A 20,555-nucleotide genomic window follows, 5' to 3' on the forward strand; every position below is an offset into this window, starting at 1 on the left:
CGGCTTCCCTGGGATAGGTACCTCTGGTACTACAGTATCATCTACAGGTGGGGTGGCTCTTCAACCTCTTAAGATCCAAAGGGCTTCCTCGTAATCCACCGGGAAGTGTCCTTAAATTATAAAACTGCACCCGCGACTCTCCCATAGAATTTTATGGTGCACGTGGTCGTGTTCTCACACTGCACTCGTCCTCCGTGGGGTCCCTACTTACTCACCTTGGGTGGTTCATTGGGGTCCCAGCGATTCTAAATCCTCTAGACCCTGTCTTGACCCGAGTCGTGGTTCTTATACCACTATTTTAGTATATGGTTTGGTCTCCCTCTGGAGCCCACTTTGTATTAGTGCTACTTCTGATTGTTTCTGTGCTACAGTATTGTGTACATTGTGTTTATCTGTGTGTAGCAGATACTGTCAGGTATTTAGAGTGTGTTATAATAATAAATACATATTTTTATACCTGCTGTGTGGTTCTCCTTTCATTTAACTGATACAATAAGGATGCATTCTGGTAGAACAAGATGCTTAACATTCCTTTGAGACTAAGCCTGAAGGCTGCTCTCCACAGCTACCACTTGGATAGCTTTCTAAGGTTATCTTTGATCTCTTAAATCACCATAAGGGTTATTTGGACTGGTACAGGGTGCCCACTTTAACTAGTAGACAGCCTATACCAAGCTAACTTCTCACATTGGTGTACAGCAGTTGGGATTCAAGTCTGCATTATTTATCAGATAAATCTTTGTATTGATTAACTGAAAATCACTAAGTACTAGGTACATATAATATTAGCTTAGAATAAGTAAGTTCAACTGAACTAAGGGTTGGGTAAGTCAAGGGTCTAGCGCACCCTTTCCCCAACCTCAGAGAGTTTAGTTCCCACTAGTTTAAGTAGGTGCAACACTTCACCACACTTAGTATGTCCTCTAAAGGAGATGCCAGTGGCTTTCTGCCCTCTAAATACAGGGAGCTTTCATTCTAAGAATTGAAAGCCCTGTGTGCCTCTAGAAAGCTGAAGACAGGGAGAAGTGCCAACACTCAACGTCTAATAGAGATGTTACTTCTTGATGAACTTAGGAAGACCCCTGGGTCAGATGAGCAGGAAAGAGTGGGTAGGACAGGGAATGAGGACAGGTCAGGAGGTGACACCTTTTATGAACTAGACTCAAACCCTGGCCAGGAGGACCAAGATGATTCCCACTTGGATAACTCAGATCTTCAGGGAGGTGATGGAGAAGGCCAGGAAGCCCCCCGCTTCATCCCTCCAGGAAGAGTGCAGAGTTTACCATCTAGACCTCCCTCTGCAGAGTCTAATCACTCAGGACAATCTGTAGGGACCTCTGTATCTAGCAAGCGGGACCACTCTTATGAGAGGGAGAACCAATTTCTGGAACTAGAGAAAGTTAAACTTAGGCTCAGGCAACAGCAATTGGCCCTGGACAAAGAGTCCCTAGAAGTCCAGAGAGCTAGAAAAAGATTGTAACTAGAGTTCCATGGTGGCAGCAACAGTGTCCCTAGAGTTAAGGAACATTCGTTTGACAATAGGAACCTGAGCAAGATTGTTCCTCCCTACCATGTTGGGGATTACTTCCATAAATGGATAACTGCTGTGGAGAGGGCCTGTAAAGTTCAGAGGGTCCCTCAAGAAAATTGGGCAGCTATATTGTGGATCTCCTTTGCTGACAAAGGTAGAGATAAGCTCCTCACTGTTAGAGAAGAGGATGCTGACAATTATTCAATCCTGAAGAGTGCTCTCATTGATGGGTTTGGCTTAACCACTGAACAGTACAGGATTAAGTTCCGAGACACCCAGAAGACACAGAATCAGGACTGGGTGGACTTTGTGGATAGTTCCATTAAGGCTCTGGAAGGCTGGTTGCTTGGCAGCAAAGTGAATGCTTTCAAGGGATTGTACAATTTGATTATGAGGAGCATATCCTTAATATTTGCCAAAATCAGTTGTTGCATCAGTACCGGGTTGACTCTGATCTGACTTCTCCCCAAGAATTGGGAAAGAAGGCAGATGAGTGGGTCAGAACAAGGGTGAAGCAGAAAAACCAGAACAATGATGGTGACCAAAAGAAAACAGATTCTAAAACTCCTGATAGGGGTAGGGACATGGGTAAAGATTGAAATTCTTCATCAGGGCCCCAATAGCCTGCATCTGGGGGGGGGGGGGGGAGTCACAATCTAACAAAGGTAAGAGCAAAAAGAAACCTTGGTGTTACTTGTGTAATGAAAAGACCCATTGGACAAAAGATGCCAATTGTCCAAAGGCCAAGGAAACTACTCCAACCTCCACTGCCCCTAAGGCAACTGCTCCCCCTATTACAGTTACAAGTGGTGGTACAGGGAACAAAGGGTTAGTAGGGTTAACCTTGGCCTCTGAGATGGGTTCTGGCCTAGTCAGGACTCCATCTCAGGCTGTGTTAGTCTGTGATGGTGGGCATAGATATTGCCACCTTACTTGTTAGTCCCAGTAACCTGAGCAAGTGCAGACAACAGCCTTTAATAAATGGAGTAGGAACAATGGCATACAAGGACACATGGGCCAGTGTCACCATGGTGACAGAGAAACTTGTGTCTCCTGGGTAAATCATACTTGGTGAAATGTACCAAGTGACCAATGCAAAGAATGTCAGGACTGACTATTCCTTGGCAGTTGTTAATTTCAGCTGCAGAGGGGTGGCTGGCCCCAAGAAGGTTGTGGTTAGCTCAGACCTATCAGTGCATTGTTTGTTGGGCAATGATTGGAGGCATCAGCCTGGGCTAATGTAGAAATTAGGGCTCATGCACCAATGCTGGGAATCACTGCAGATATGTTTGCTGTAACCAGGTCACAGGCCAAGCTGGCTAACTCTGAGCAGGCCTTGGATCCTGGAACAATGGACTAAGAGCCTTCCAAGAGAAGAAGCCGGGGGGTAAGGTTGTGTCTTCTCCCCAGACTCAGTGTGAGGATCAATCTCTCGAGGGAGATGATCCCAGTCCCTGTGAAGGAACTGTCTCAGATGAACTGGAACCTGATCAGGTTGAGTTCTTGGGGACAGGGGGCCCTTCCAGGGCAGACTTGAGTTTGGAGCAGCAAACCTGCCCTCTCTTGAACCACAAGGAAAACAAGCTGATGCTGATGCTGATGCTGCTGGGAGTGTCAGTGGATCTCACAAGATCTGTTGGGATGAGGGACTCCTATACTCAGAGGGTAGAAACCCAAGTCTGGTGCCTCCAGAAGGATGGTCATATATCTGATGTTTAGGGGCTTCCTACTCACCCTTGTACATGACAGTCCCTTAGCAGGACACCAAGGCTAAAACAAGACTTGGGACAGTCTTGTCCCTCACTTGCACTGGCAGAAGAGACAAAGGAGTGTTTTCGCTCCTATACCACCTGTCAAGCCAGTGGTAAGTCAGGTGGTACCACAAAGTCCCACCTCATACAACTACCTGTGGTGGGGGTTCCCTTTGGGAGGGGTTGACATAATTGGCCCCATGAACCTTCCAACTGCATCTGGCTGCATCTGGGCACTGTTACATCCTAGTGTTGGTGGATCATGCCACTAGGTATCCAGAGACTATACCCCTTAGAACCACCACAGTTCCTGTGGTGGCCTGGGCCCTCCTGGATTTTTTTTCCAGAGTTGGTTTCCTTGAGGAGGTCTTAACTGAGAGAGGTACAAACTTCATGTCAAGTTACATCATGACCAGGAATCCCGCCTCCGCCGAACACATCACCGCTACCATGAAGAAAACCCACTCAGGAGCCCCAACAGACCCCTGCCCACCGCACATATTCCACAGGGCCTCCACCGCCATCGCACCCGAACTAGGATGGACCATCAACACCTCCTTCATGACCGGCATCTTCCCAGATGACTGGAAGCTGGCGGAGGTTAAACCCCTCCTCAAGAAACCAAAGGCGGACCCAATAGACCGGAAAAACCACCGGCCCATCTCTCTCCTCCCTTTCGTGGACAAAGTTACAGAGAGACTCGTGAACGCCCAGCTGACCGCCTTCATCAAAGAGAACTTCATCCTAGACACCTCCCAGTCTAGATTCTGCAGCAACCACAAAACCAAGACTGCCCTCCTCGCCGCCACTGACGACATCCGCATGCTACTCGACCAGGGACACACCACGTCCCTCATCCTTCTAGACCTCTCTGCTGCCTTCGACACCGTTTCTCATCGCCCTCGCAGCCAGACTTCACAACGCAAGGATACAAGGAGCCACCCTCGACTGGATTCAATCCTTTCTCTCCGGCAGAATCCAGAGGATCAGACACCCTCCCTTCCTCTCCGAACCCACCGATATCAACTGCAGAGTAACACAAGGATAATCGCTCAGCCCCACGCTCTTCAACATCTACATGGCCCCCCTCACTGCCATCGTTAGACAGCATGGGCTCAGCATTGTATCCTACGCCGACGACACCCAGCTCATCCTCTCACTCATGAAGAATCCTGAAGACACCAGACTCTGCTTCCAGGAAGGAATGAAGAACGTGGTAGCCTGGTTGAAAGACTTCTGTTTGGAGCTCAACTCAGAGAAGACTGAGGTCCTCATCCTTGAACCCCACACCTCCGCCTGGGACAATACCTGGTGGCCCTCTGCCCTCGGGAATCCACCCACTCCTACAGGCCACGCACAAAACCTCTGCATCATCCTCGACTCCTCCCCCTCCATGAACCGCCAGGCCCCCTCTATTCAACATTCCGCTTGAAATCAGTGTGGATTTCATTTTTCTCCCCATAGTGTAAAGAAATCCACATCACTTTCTATGCTTCTGCTTAACTGCCGCTCTCTCCCCAAACACTCCACGGAAATCTCCCTATTGTTGGAGGAGATAAGCCCAGACGTCCTTTTCGCCACAGAGACATGGTTACAGGAACACTCTGAACCTGACTTGGTACAAGCACTTCCACCTGGTTATCAAATACTCCGCCTTGACCGCAAAAAAGGCATTGGCGGTGGTCTAGCACTAATCTACAAATCAGATTACGTTGTCACCAGTATCCCCGTAAATTTCCCAGATTGCGAATGTCTTCCTTTTTTTCTAAAATTCAGCGCCACACATACCTTTTCGGGCATGCTCATATACCGACCGCCAGGATCACAAGGGCAGTTTCTTTATGATCTTGCCTCGACAGCTGCAAGCCTTGCAGTTAGCTCTGCCAATTTTACAATCTTGGGTGACCTTAACATCCACCTGGATGACCCAAACGACTCTATAGCCAGAGAACTATCCTTGAGCTTAAATGCCCTCGAATTACATCAACGTGTCATTGGGCCCAGCCACTTAAAAGGACATCTTTTAGACCCCGTCTTCAGTAATTGCAAAAACCTTCACGTTGGAAACCCTTCCCCCCTTCCCTGGTCTGACCACTTCCTTATCCCGCTCACCTGGACCCTCCCCCATCACTTCCCCCCCAAACCCCCGACGATTCAACGACCACGCAATTGGTCTAAGATCCCTTTATCTGAGTGGCAGGATCTCCTACAAGGCACCAAACCCACTAACACATCTATCCCCATTCAAGACAATGAGAACTACAACAAATGGATCATCAGCTCCCTAGATCGAGTATTACCACTAAAAAATTCCCATCCTAAGCGGGGCAATCCTACAGCCCCGTGGTATACGACTGCTCTACGAGAGGCCAAACGTGTCTGTAAACGACTTGAGAGGAAATGGCGCCTTAGTTACCTCCCAGCAGACAAAATGAGCTATAGAGCAGCAATTAAAAACTACAAAGCAGACATTCATCTAGCTCAGGCTAAATATTTTGAACACAAGATCAAGAAGGCAGCGTCCAAACCTAAGGAGATCTATCGGATAGCCAAATCCCTCTTGCAACTTCCCGAGGCCCCAAAATATCATAACAATACTCAGACCCATTGTGAGGAAATAGCTGAGTTTTTTCACCAGAAGATAGAAACCATCAACTCTTCTTTTCCCCACCCTGTCACTTTGCCCACAGATTTCGTCAACATAGGCTGCACGACAGTTCCTCCTTATGCTCTCAATAGCTTTCCTCCATTAGAACTTATTAACCTGGAAAAACACATGGGACAGGTTAAATCTGGATCACCTATCGACCCAGCTCCTCCCAGTACTCTCACCCAGATAACCCATCAGATCTCGCCTACCATCCAAGACCTGCTCAACTCCTCCCTCCATACTGGTATTGTCCCACCTCTATGGAAAAGAGCAATGGTCAAAGCTTTATTAAAAAAACCTAGTCTTGATCAATCTAACCCCGCTAACTATCGACCTATCTCCCTCCTGCCATGGCTCAGTAAACATCTCGAGAAGCATGTTAACTCCGTTCTCACTGACTTCCTGGAAATCAATAACATGCTAGACCTTTCTCAGACCGGCTTCAGGCCCCGTCACGGAACGGAGACTGCATTGATTGCAGTGACGGAGGAGGCAAGAAGGATCCTGGATGATGGCGGGTCCGCGGTCATCGTCCTACTCGACCTGAGTGCCGCCTTCGACACTGTTAATCATAATATCCTACTCCATCGCCTTGACAAAATAGGAGTGTCAGGCACAGCACTCAATTGGATGAGGTCTTTTCTCACAGACAGATCCTTTCAAGTATTTGAGAAGGATTTCACCTCTGCCAGTAAACCCCTCAATTGTGGAGTGCCTCAGGGCTCCTCCCTGAGCCCTACCCTTTTTAATGTCTACCTACGCCCTCTAGCTGATGTCGTCCGCCCCTTCGGTGTGAAGATTGTCACTTATGCGGACGACACGCAGCTAGTGGTAGCACTGGACCCTCCCCTCAACTCCCATCACAGTTAACATAAATGCCTGGAAGCCGTCGCTGCTTGGATGTCTGGCTCCTGTTTAAAACTTAACGGGGACAAAACAGAGGTAATGCTCCTTGGAAATAACATCGCGAAATCCATTGACCCTATCTGGCCCCTCTGTTTAGGAAGTCCCCCGCAACCCAAGGAGCAAATCAAGAGCCTAGGCATCTGGCTCGACCAAACTCTCACCTTTAACCATCAAGCTACCAAGCTCGCTGCCACATGTTTTGGGCTGATGAGACTACTTCGTAAGATTCTCCCTCTTCTTCCGTTCCATTCAAGACGGATTATGGTTCAAGGATTAATCCTCTCCCGCCTGGACTGTGGAAACGCCCTATATCTTGGGGCCCCACAATCCATAATTAACAAACTCCAGGTTATTCAAAATTGCGCGGCAAGAATTCTCCTGGATATTCCTCGCCGAACCTCAGTCAGAGCCAGATTGAGGGACCTCCACTGGCTCCCGGTGAGATCCAGAATCGAATTTAAGAGCATGTGCATTGCACACTGCTCCTACTGGGGAACAGGTCCTTCCATTAATTCCCCCCTGGTGAAAGCCTATCAGCCTTCCCGCCCCCTCAGATCCGCGACCTCCTCAGTACCACGCATTAGGAAGACCAGGTGTGGAGGCCGCTCGCTCTCTTACAACCTAGCCAAGATTTGGAATTCTCTTCCCCTCCCTATCAGATTAGAACCCAATCTATTCACCTTCCGTAAACTTCTTAAAACCTGGCTTTTCAGCAAAACTTCGGTTTAAATCCTCATTCAGTCTCACTCATTCCAGCCTCTCCGGCTCAACCCAATCTCTTTGCAGCGCTGGGACACCCCTGGGTAGCCAATGCGCTATACAAATCCTCATTCCATTCCATTCAATTCCAATGCCGTCGCTTCCACCAGTTTCAACTGCCTGCGCATCCTTCGCAAGACCTTCAAATGGATCCCCCCGACTGCAGAGAGACCGTTACCCACACGCTCATAACCAGCAGACTGAACACCCTATACGCCAATCAACAGAACTCTACTACACAAACTCCAAACCATCCAGAACGCCGCAGCCAGACTCGTCCTTGGGACACCGCATCACAAACATATGACCCAACACCTATGTGACCTCCACTGCCTCCCCGTCGAGAAGAGGGTCACCTTCAAACTCCTCACCCATGCCTACAAATCCTTCAACAACATCAGACCCAAATTCCTCAACAAGAGAGTATCCTTCCACGTACCCAAGAGGAACCTCCGCTCCGCTGACCTCGCCCTTGCAGAGGTCCCCCGCATCCGCAGAATAAGAACAGGCGGGAGAGCCTTCTCCTAGGTCGCAGCCAAGGCCTAGAACGAGCTCCATGTGAACATCAGACGCTCCCCTACCCTGCACACGTTCAGGAAGGACCTCAAGACCTGGCTCTTCGACTGATCCGGACCTGCCCCCCCCCCCCCAGTGCCTTGAGACCCTCACGGGTGAGTAGCACGCTTTCTAAACCCCTGATTGATTGATCACTGCAATGTGGACGGAGTGTGGAATGAACTGCAATGGGTTAGTTGAAAGGTTCAACAAGACCCTAAAGGGCATGATTATGGGCCTCCCAGAAAAGCTTTGGCAAAAATGGGATGTCCTGTTGCCCAGCCTTCTCTTTGCCAACAGAGAGATCCCACAGAAGGGGGTTGGCTACAGCCCTTTTGAACTTCTGGTTGGGGATCTAGTCAGGGGTCCCTTGTGTTAAGTGAAGGAGGGATGGGAGTTACCTCTCAAACCTCCCAAATAAGACATAGTGGGCTATGTACTTGGTCTCTGCTCCAGGATGGCTGAGTACATGAAGAAGGCCAGTAAAAACCTTGAGGCATGTCGAGAATTACAAAAAGCTTGGCATTTGGAAAAGTCTGTTCTGACTGTCTATCAGCCGGGGCAGAAAGTATGGGTGTTGGAGCCTGTGGCCCCAGCAGCCCTCTAGGACAAATGGAGTGGACCCCATACTATCCTTGAGCAGAAGGGAGAGGTCACCTATTTGGTGGACCTTGGAACTCCCAGAAGCCCCCGTAGGGTGCTCCATGTGTACAGGCTCAAACCATATGTGGACAGGGCTGACATGGGCCTGCTCATGGCTACTGATGAGGGACAGGAGGAAGAGAATGATCCACTCCCTGACCTCCTCTCACAGAACCCTGATGATGGATCAGTAGATGGTGTAGTCTTGGCAGACAGCCTCACTGGTCAACAGCAGATTGATTGTAGGAGAATCCTCAATCAATACAGGCATTTGTTTTCTTTGACACCCAGTCAATCCACCTGGTGTACCCATGAAGTGGACACAAGTGAGAGTCTACCTGTTAAGAATCAAATCTACATGCAGCCTGACCATGTAAGAGATTGCATCAGAACAGAGGTCCAAAAGATGCTGGAACTGGGAGTAATTGAGCTCTCAGAAAGCCCTTGGGCTAGTCCGGTTGTCCTGGTTCCTAAACCTCACACCAAGGGTGGTAAAGGAGAGATGAGGTTTTTTGTGGACTACAGGGAACTCAATGCAGTCACTAGGACAGATGCCCACCCAATTCCTAGGGCAGATGAACTTCTAGATACTTAGGCCTCAGCCAAGTACCTTGGTACATTTGACCTAACTTCTGGCAAATCAGACTAGCTAAAGAAGCCAAACCAAAAACAACCTTTTCAACCATTAGTAGGCATTATCAATTTATTGTAATGCCCTTTGGCTTGAAGAATGCACCTGCCACATTTCAAAGGCTGGTGAACAAAGTCCTCACAGGTCAGGAAGCCTAGAGTGCAGCATATCTGGATTATATAGCTGTCTTTAGCTCCACCTAGGAGTATCACCTGGTCCACCTTAAGAATGTTTTGGAGGCTCTGCAGAAAGCAGGCCTCACTATCAAGGCTACTAAGTGCCAGATAGTGAAGAGTAAGGTTGTGTACTTGGGCCACCTTGTGGGTGGAGGCCAAATTCAACCATTGCAGAGCAAAATCCATGCCATCATGGACTGGGTTGCTCCTGCTACCCAGACTCAGGTCAGAGCTTTCCTGGGCCTGACTGGGTATTACAGGAGATTTCTTAATGGATATGGGCCCATAGTGGCTCCCTTGAATGATATCACATTAAAAAGAATGCATAAGAAGGTTCAGTGGACAGCTAGCTGTAAGAAGGCATTTGATGATCTCAAGCAGGTTAGGTGCACTGCCCCAGTTCTGCAGAGTCCTGATTACTCCAAACAATTTATTGTCCAATGAGATGCATCTGAGTTGGGGGTAGGGGCTGTGTTGTCAAAACTTAATGCAGAGGGCCAGGATCAACCAGTAGCTTTTATCAGCAGAAGGTTGACCCCCAGAGAGAAACGTTACTCAGCCATTGAGAGAAAAAGCCTTTGCTGTGGTCTAGGCCCTGAAGAAGCAGAGGCCATACCTGTTTGGCACTCACTTCAATGTTCAGCCAGACCATAAGCCCCTCCTATGGCTAAAACAGATGAAGGGTGAAAACCCCAAACTTTTGAGGTGGTCCATTTTCCTACAGGGGATGGACTATACAGTGGAACATGGACCTGGGCGCAACCATGTCAATGCAGATGGACTCTTCCACTCAACTGTGCAATGTTAGTCTCATCTCCTTAAGTTTGGGGGGTGTGTGTAGGAAAGTAGGATCTGCTTCTTATGGTTACCCCCACATATTGCTGAATGTAATACTGGTTTTGCCTAGTCTGGCTGGAATCCTACTAATCAGGACCCCAGCCTATCTGCTTTCTCCCTCAAACTGTTATGATATGTACTAGGTACACTCCAGATTGGATACTGGGGTACCCTTGTCAGTCCCTAGTATATGGTACACATGTACCCAGGGCATAGGTACCCCAGAGGCCCCCCATGGGCTGCAGCATATATTATGCCACCCATGAGAGGCCATGCAAAATTGAACTACAGGCCTGCCATTGCAGCCTGTGTAAGCTGGTGCTTGCACCACTTACAATAGATCTAGATTTTTTATATCTATAGGTCACTACACTTAAAACCTATTAATCACACCTCTAGCAGGCCTTAATAATCCTGAAGGCAGGGAGCTGGGTTTTATGTGAGAGGGTGCCCCTGCATGAGCAGAATACCCCTGTTCCTTCGGAGACCATTCTCCCGGGTTGCCAGCGACTCAGCCAGACATTTAGGTAGAGGTGCATTATATGCTCGCGTAAAATGCTATCTTGAAAACGGCTGCTACAAAACATGTCGTGTTTGGTATCAAAGACCTTGGAATTATACCTCCACACCAGTAACCGGTGTGGGAGGTTTGATTCCACCCTTCTGAAGTGATCTTCGTGGGGTCCCTAGTCTTCCCGGTACCAGCCTTTATGACCCGGACAGTACAAAACACATTTCTACCCTCCTCCTGCTGAGCCAAGCTCGAGCAGGGGAAGACAGAACAATAGGCATCCTGTCACAGGGAGGGGTGACCACCTCCCAGACAGGGTTTAGTGTATTGGGGCTGGGTGGGTGAACTTCCAAAGTGCCTGAAAGTCTGCACAAGGGGCACACTTGGTGTCCTTGTGCATAGTCCAGCTCAAATCACTCCTGGGAACTGTTGGCTCCTGCTCTAGTGCGAAACTGGACAAAGGACATGGGAGTAACCTCCCCACTGTCCAAACCCTCCGATGAATCTGTCCAACCCTCTCCAGTGGGTACAGAAGGGCTTGCCTGGCTGTTGGACCCTATATTCAATGTGGACAAGATTATGAACAAGAAACCACTAACCTTCAACCGTCTGGAAACTCTGGACTTCGCTGGACTTCAACTGGGCCTGACTCCATCTCCCTCTCCATCCAAAACATCATCTGTGCCCGTGCACCATACAGGCTCCGTGCAGGAACTGTGGAGCATCAAGGACAACTGAAGCTATCTCCCTTGGGGTGAAGGAGTCACTCCTCTGAATTTGCAGGCACTGTAACACAACTGACCGGTCTGCTGATCCTGAGCTAATGCGGACTCCACAGGTTCCAACAACACAGGAGGTGGGTTCCTACGTTCCTTTGTTTCTTGAGGTTCAGCTGCCCTCTCACCACATCTGAGGCCAGTATCCCTTGTGGGGACCGCATAACCCGAACTCCTGTGCACTGCGTACTTTTGCAAGTGCATATGCTTTTTGGAGATTCCTGAACAAGTGAATTGGGCTATGAATTGCCCCAACCTCTGGGCACATTTCCTACAAAGAACTTTGGCCTCTTCCCACTGAGTGCTCTACAAGCTTTTGTTTTGTGAAGTCACTCAAGGTCCTCTCGCGACTCCTGTGCCTCCAGCCTGTGAGTCCACTTGAGGGTCAACTCTGCTTTTCCTGGGCTCCCCTGGCTGCTCCAGGCCTGTCCTGACTCCCCTTGATATGGTGAGTCCCCTGGTCTTTGCTGGGCCAGATCATAGCCTTCCTTGACCTTCTTTGTGGGTTGCCGTTCCCAAGACTTGTTGTGCTCCTGCCAGAAACCGACCCCTCAGCACTCGACATCCTTCATAGGACAGCTGGTATCTGGCTCCTGGTAATCCTTGACATCTCCTGGTCCCCGTGGCTGCAGAGTCAAGGTCTCCATCATCACCCGAAGTCAGTGGGTATTCGTCTACTGAGCCCCTGGTCACTCCTGATTGACCCAGACTCTGTCCCCTTTGCTTTCAGGTACTCTTCGACAAGAATCCACCTTTGGATTCCAACTGACACTTTTCTTCTTTCCCACAGTGGCCTTTCCTTGAAGTCCTCCATTGAGATCAACAGCGGTTTCCAACACTTCTTCAGCCCTATGCACCCGGCTTCACTGGGACAGGTAACTCTCAAACTATGGTATCCATGGGTGGGGTGGCTCTTCAACCTCCTATGATCCAAAGGGCATCCTTGTAATCCACCGGGAAGGGTCTTTAAACTTTAAAACTGCAACCGCGACTCTACCATAGAATTGTATGGTGCATGCGGTCATGTCCCCACACTGCACCAGTCCTCCATGGGGTCTCTACTTACTCGCCTTGGGTGGTTCCTTGGGGTCCTAGCGATTCTACATCCTTTAGACACTGTCTTGACTAAAGTTGTGGTTCTTATACCACTATTTTAGTATATGGTTTGGTCTCCCCCTAGAGCCCACTGTGTAATAATGCTACTTAAGATTGTTTCTGTGCTACAGTTGTAAGTATTTTGTGTTTATCTGCATGTAGCAGATACTGTGAGGTATCTAGAGTGTGTTATAATAATAAATACATATTTTTATAACTACTGTGTGGTTCTCCTTTCATTTAACCAATACAATAAGGTTGCATTCTGGTAGAACAAGCTGCTTAACATTCCTTCAAGACTAAGCCTGAAGGGTGCTCTCCACAGCTACTACTTGGATAGCTGTCTAAGGTTATCTTTGACCTCTTAAATCACCATAAGGGTTGTTTGGACTGGTACATTTTGCCAGGCCAAAGCCTTTCTTTTTAATATATGTAAGTCACCCCGAAGGTAGGCCCTACAGGCTCATAGGGCAGGGTGCCTTTTATTTAAAAAGTAGGACATGTGGGTTTCAGTTTTGTATGTCCTGGTAGTGAAAAACTCCTACAATATTTTTTTTTCTACTATAAGACCTATCTCTCTTATTAACTAACATCGGGTTACCTTATTACATTTAGTAAATGAAAACCTTTGATTGGGAGTGGGTTGAGATATGCTGTTTAGACTCAAATGAATTGTAATTTCAGATCCTCTTCAATAATAATGTCTGATTTTAAGTCATAATTCTGAAAATGTCACTTTTATAATATTGACATTTTCTTATCCTAACCATTTGTATCTTCTGCCAGTATCTTGTGTCACATGACTATGAATGGTTCTGCTGTTGAGGTTTGTTTATTCCTGCCAGACAGAGACAAAGGGGATTGGAAGTAGGCAGGTTGGGCCTTCCTGACTGAGTGCTTGAGGCAGAGCTCTTACCTGCCCCACATACATTTCAAAGGGATTGCACCAAGCATATACAAAGGAATATGACACCAGTCTTTTATCACACCTGGCTTCCTGGAGCCATGATAGGGGAAGGGAAGAACTATCCAGAACCAGATGTGGGGGTAATATAGGGAAATCCCCCCACTTCAAAGGCTGGCACCAGGTATAAATATTGGACCTTCAATGCTACATTCAGGACACTCCTGGACCTGTGGACATTAGAGAAGGATGCCTGCATTGTTCTCCAGAGGACTGCCCTGCTGCTTGAGGTTTGCCTTGTTTGCAGAGGACTTCCCTACTGCTTGAGGCCTGCCATGTTCCCCAGAGGACCACTCTCCTGCTTGAGACCTGCTTTGTCTCCCAAATGACTGTCCTACTGTGTAAAGCCTGCCCTGATCACTGAGAAGAAAGACTGGACCTGCTCCCTTTATCCAGGCTACCAAAGTGACTTCCACTGCCAACTGGTGTACTTCCTGTTCTGAGCTATTGATCCACAACAGGCCTCAGGGGCCTCCTTGCAATTGCCCGGCTAACCTGCTGCAACTGGACGTGCCTAGACCTGCACCTGGACCTACCCGAGCCCTGCTTTCCTCTACTAGAGTGGGTCCCTGAGCCCCAAGAAGTGCCTCTTCAGGTCTTTAACCTTGGCTGGCATAAGAGTACACTTCTCTTCCGGAAAGAAGAAGTCCTGAAGGTTTGAACTCTTCGTGATCAAGAACATCATCTTCGTAAAATTGAATGGGCCCATTCAAGCTGAGTCTTTGTTGCTTGCGAAAACCGCCACCATGATGCTCTCATGACCACAACTCCTTTTCCCCAAGTGATGACTAGTAACACAAGATCTGCACTTCAGGTTACAGTAACAACAGCCAGCTGGGACCACCAATGCAAAGCTCCAGCAATGGCCTTCCTCAAAGCCAGGCCTGCTATTTATTATACAGTGACAATCATCCGCAACACTCTCCCTGCTCCCTGAGGGCTCCTCCCCTGCAAGCAGAACTTTTCGTGCCAGACTTTAAAAAGGTGAGTTTTTCAGCGGGATTAACATGGTCCCTGTTGGACTTGACTCTTTCTGCATAGTAATCCCAAACCTTTTGCCTTTACCCTGCACTTTGTTTAGGATTTGTTTTTGTTGGCCATAGGACTCTCTGAACTTCACTACTGCTAAACAGTTCTAAAGTGCTTTTGCTTTCTTTTCTGAACATGATAGAATTGGATTCTACTCAATTGGCATATTTAATTTACTTGTAAGTCCCTAGCAAAGTTGCACTACCTGTGCCCATGGCCCGTAAATTAAATGCTATTCGTGGGGCTGCAGCACTGATTATGCCACCCACTTAAGTAGCACTTAAAACATCGCTCAGGCCTGCCATAGCAACCTGTATGTCCAGCTTTGAACTGCCATTTCAAGCTGGTAAAATATACCTTTAGCCAGACCCAAACCTTTCTTTTTAATACACATAAGTCAACCCTAGGTTAGGCCCTTGGCAGGGTACAATGTGTTAAAAAAGTAGGACATGTACTTTTAGGTTTTATATGGCCTGATAGTGAAAAACTCTTAAAGTCAATTTTCACTACTGCAAGGCCTTCCTCTCAAATGGGATAACATAGGAGTTACCTTATTATATTTTATTAGTGTAATTTCCAAATTGTAACAGGTAACTAGTTGATGTTTGGTGTCTTTGGAATAATAATGAAAAATCCTAACTCATGATGAAGTCGGATTTTAGATCCCAATTTCCAAAATGACACGTTTAGGAAGATGGTATTTTCCTGCCTTTAGCCATTTGGTGCCTGTAGCCTGTCTCTGTGTCACATGAGTGGGTATAGCTGACAGTTGCACTTTGTGTATTTTCTTAGACAGCTGCACACAATAGGGGACTTAGGTGTGACTGGGTGGGCAATCACTGGCAGGATGAGAGGAAAGAGCTGGACCCAGCTCCATTTACACTTGAATAGGCTGTGTCCTGATTCCACACAAAGGGCTGCATGCCCCCTGTCGTTATTCTGGAGCTACGGTCAAGAAGGCATGGCACCTCTGCATTTCAAAGGCACAACTAAGTATGAATACTGGAGCTCAGACACCTCCATTTCAGCACACTTCTGGACCTGCAGATACTCTGCTAGGAGGAAGGACTGATGTACTGTTGAAAGGACTGCCACTCTGCTGGACTGCTTCTCTGAAGTACTGCTGCCCTGTGATGCTGACCTTCTGCCTGCTGTCCTCTTGTTTGGGTGAGCTGCATCTCTTGGACCCAGAACCCAGAGTGACTCCAAGCACTAGTTGACTGCCCTCCTGATCTGAAGCCTCAGGAACACAACAGGCTTCCAACAACCTTGCACCTGCAACTGGACTCTGCGATCTGTGAATATACCCCACAAAGTGGGGCCAACCGAGTCCTGTACCCTTGGAGGTGGGCTTAAGGTTCTCTGCCTGCCTCTGTGGACCCAGCGGAACCAACACATCTCCACTGCTGCATGGGTTGGACCCATCTCAGAGAACCCATCACCTTTGAATCCTGAAACACCTTTGGACCTGCCACTGCATGCCGCATCCTTGGCACATGAACTGGCATCCCTTGTCGAAGGTAGCCTCAACGATAATGACGGCTCCGCATTGTAGCCTCACAGCTCATCAGAATCAAAGTAACGCCCCTACTGAGCGCCGCATTCTTCTCATCAGAAGCCCCATCAATGGGATCCTCAGGGACAATACATGCCCTCACAGCCATGCCACATCTCAGAACCGACTCATCACTTCAGCTGTGTGTGCATCTTCAATGTGGATCCTCGCAACGCTCCACAAAGCATTTTCTAAGGTACTCTGTTCAACTGGCCTAACTGGGTCCATGTAGTCAGCCCGCACTCCATCGCAGTCGGTCTGAACTTGTGGCTTTGCCCCGGTCCAGTGCTACCAGATATCCCCAGTTGACACAATGTGCTTTTTGGCCCGGCTTTCCCTAAAATCATTAAAATTGTATAGCTCCATTTCTTCTAATTGGATTTTCAGCGTTTTGGTCTTGTTTTAGTTATTAAGTACTAGTTTTCTAACTTGATGCGGGATTCTTTTTGTTGGTGGTTTTAACTTTATTACTGTGTAAAGTGTTGCACAAATACCTTACCCATTGCCGAATGCTCTCTGCCAAGCTACAAAAAGGTTGAGCACAGGTTCATTTAGGGTTGGTTTCTGCCTCATCCTGACAAGGATTTTGGCTGCTGCTTGACCAGGGCTACACCCCAGTCAACCAACAACCCTATTTCTTACAGTCCCCGTACCCAGCCCGTACTCCATTATGGTTGGCCTGATCTTGTGACTTTCCTTTGGTCTAACATGACTAGATGACCACGAGTGGTGCTTTTTGCTTTAAGGCACTATGCTTTACCTAAAACAATTACATTGCATATCTCTGTTTCTATTGATTTGATTTGTGTCTTTCTGGTACCTTTTAATTTAGTAAAATTGACTTTGTTTTTCTTAGTTTGGAAGTCTACTTGTTTTGTATTTTCGCTTAATTACTGTTTGTGTGTTGCATAAATACTTGACACTTAGGGCCCGATTCAAGTAGGTACTTACATATAGTAAAGCTATGAGAGCAGAGTATCTGAACTTGTTGTGAAATCTCCACACTCAAAGCAGAATGTCCGCACTGTGCACTGCAGAGAGTGTGCCCTGTAGATATTCCACCTGAGTGTCGAGATTCTGCCATGAGTACAGAGACTCCTCAAAGAGAGACTCTGCACTCGTAACTTTGCTACACATAAGTGCCTTTGATAATCTTAGCTTCTAAGTTGATCCTGACTACCTTTCTGCCAAGCTATTAGAGGGTTAAGCAGGGTTAAGTTACTAACATTTGTGGTTCACCCTGACAAGGATTGTGGCTATTGCCTGGATGAAGCTTCCAACCACCAACCAATAACCATATTTTTACACAAGGTATTTCCTGTTCTGATTCTTACTCTGGGTGTATCTTGTTCCTCCATCTCAGATTTGTATGCCTCTTCTGGAAGATAGATTCTATGACATGCAGCAGTGGTCCAAAATGTGGTCTGAAGGGGTGGGCACAGATATATCAGTAACAGCCTTTGCCCATTTTGTTAGCAGTGCATACACTTCCTTTATTCTAGATTGATGCAAACCTCAACATTATCACATTCTTTATCACAGCTGTTACACCACTCGAGCTATCACACTGAAATTGCAATGCATGTTAATGAGGTGTCCAGTTCTAACTACTTTCTGAGTGCGATTTCCTCCAGGGTTTGAGGCTTCCTAAATAAACACCTATCCCGGTAATATCGATGTATCTTTATTTGGTGATCCTCAAAAGAAATTGGTTCTATAATTTGTTTCCGTGGACTGGATCAGAATATTTAGAAAATGGAAACGTAAGGATATACCCTCCTAGTGAAATTTCTGGTGTCAATGAATCTCACCTTGGGCCAGTTTTGGCTCTTGGGACACTATCTCCCTAGGAATGGCCAATAAAGAGTTGGTGCCCTGGTGTGCACCCAGGACACTCACCATGTCCTTGTTGGGGGCTGCAGGGGGGTGCCAAAGGTCCCCACAGCCCCAGCATGCTCCCCACATCCACCTGGAGTCAGCATTCCTCCCACTCCAGGGAGCAGCTAACAATGCTGCTAATTGTTGATGAGAGCAATATTCAGACTGTTTTCCTTTCTGCATCACTGTGGGCAGGCAAACAGATCTGAAGTACGCTCCCAGTCGGTGGGACATTTTTCATGCTCCCACCAGCTGTAAGCCGACTGTAGGAAAGTAGTATCTTCTTCTTATGGTTACCCCCACTTTTTGCTGATGTCACACTGTTTTTGGACTAGTCTGACTGGGATCCTGCTATCCAGGACCCCAGTCTATCTGCTTTCTCCCTTAAATTGCAAGTATGTACTTTAGGTACACTCCAGATTGGATACTGGGGTACCCTTATCAGTCCCTAGTGTATGGTACACCATGTACCCAGGGCATAGGTACCCTAGAGGCCTCCCATGGGCTGAATCATGTATTATGCCACCCATGAGAGGCCATTCAAATTGACACGACAAGCCTGCTACAACAGACTGTGTAAGCTGGTGCTTGCACCACTTACTTAAGATATAGGTTCACTATATCTACTTAAATCACTACACTTAAAAACCTAGTCACCCCTATGGCAGGCCTTATCAATCCTAAAGACAGGGTGCTGGACTTTGCGTGAGAGGGTGTCCCTGCTTGAGCAGAGCCCCTCTGCAGCCTTCGGAGACCATTCTCCGGGGTTGTCTGTGATGCAGCCAGACATATATGTATAAGTGCATTATAACCTAGCGGGAAATGCTAACTTTAAAACGGCTTCTTAGAAACATGTTGTGTTTGGTGTCAAACACCTTGGAATCATACCTCCACACCAGTAACTGGTGTGGGGAGTATGATTCCACCCTTCCAAAGGGACATATGTGGGTCACTGGTCTACCCGGTACCAGCTTTCTTGACCTGGGCAGCACAAAATGGACGCTGCCAGTCACAGACATGATCCTGCTCTCCTGCTGCTGAGCCATGTTCAAGCAGAGGAAGGCATGACAATAGGCATCCTGTCACAGGGAGGAGTGACCACCTCCCAGACAGGGTTTAGTGTATTGGGGTTGGGTGAGTGCACTCTGAGAGTGCCAGAAAGACTGCACTGGGAGCACATTTGGTGTCCCGTGCATAATCCAGCTCAAACCAGTTCTGGGAGCCATTGGCTAATGCTCTGGCGTGAAACTGGACAAAGGAAATGGGTCCTGCTCCTCCCCTAGGAGTGTCCACAGAATCTTTCCAACCCCTTCCCACGGGTATAAAGTGGGTTACCTGACAACAGGACTTTTGTTTTTACCTGGACAAGATTCTGCTAAGAAGAAACCGAGTGGCAGATTTATGTTCCCTGGCGCATCCCTGCAAATCAGCATGGATGCGCCAGGGAAGATGCGTCACGCAAGTTTGCCCTTGCACCACCGCAGATGCGCCGCATTTACAATGCAGCGCATTGTGGCGGAAGGACAAGCAGATGCGTGACGCATCAGCCGGCATAAGGTTGGCGCATTGCTGGAAGTGCGTCGCAACCGCGACGCAGCTCCAGCAAGGCTCGGGGTGCCCCTATCCCTAACATGCTGCGTCAATCCTTACGCCTGCTTCAAGCAGGCGCAGGGTTTTGACGCAGCATGGCCGGAAAACTGACAGTGAAATATTGTAGATTTCACTCAGCCACTTTTCGGAGGCGTTCCTGTGCAGGTACGCCCACATGTGGCGCAAGCTTCACAACGTGACGCATCTCCCTAGATGCGTCACGTTGTAAATAGCCCGCAGCATGGCGCTGGCTTTGTGCCGCCGCTGCGTCAAAAAAGTGACGCAACGGAAGCGCAAAAGTGGTGCACGGGGCTTATAAATCTGCCCCAGAGTACTTTGACTGCCTGGATGACGCTGGAGGACTTGAAGAATCTCCCTTGGAGTAAATGAGTTACTCCCCTGCAAAATGCAGGCACCTAACCGCATCTGACAGCTTTGCTTCTCCCAAGCTCCTGAGGGCTCTGAAGATTTCAGCAACACAGGAGGTGGGTTTCCGAAGGTCCCTGAGGTCGATCTACCCTCTCAGCGATTCTGAGACCAGTATCCCTTGTGGGGACTGTGCAACTTGAACCCCTGTGCACAGCGTACCTTTGCAATTGCATATACTTGTTGACTTCCAGAGCTTGTGCATTGGACTCCGTGTAGTCCTGACCCCGAGCAGTATTTGCACTGAAGGTTTCCGGCCACCACTCCTCGAGTGTCCTGTTTCTGGTACTTTG

This window comes from Triturus cristatus, chromosome 6 (genome assembly GCF_964204655.1).
Source record: "Triturus cristatus chromosome 6, aTriCri1.1, whole genome shotgun sequence".
In the NCBI taxonomy this organism is placed as follows: Eukaryota; Metazoa; Chordata; class Amphibia; order Caudata; family Salamandridae; genus Triturus; species Triturus cristatus.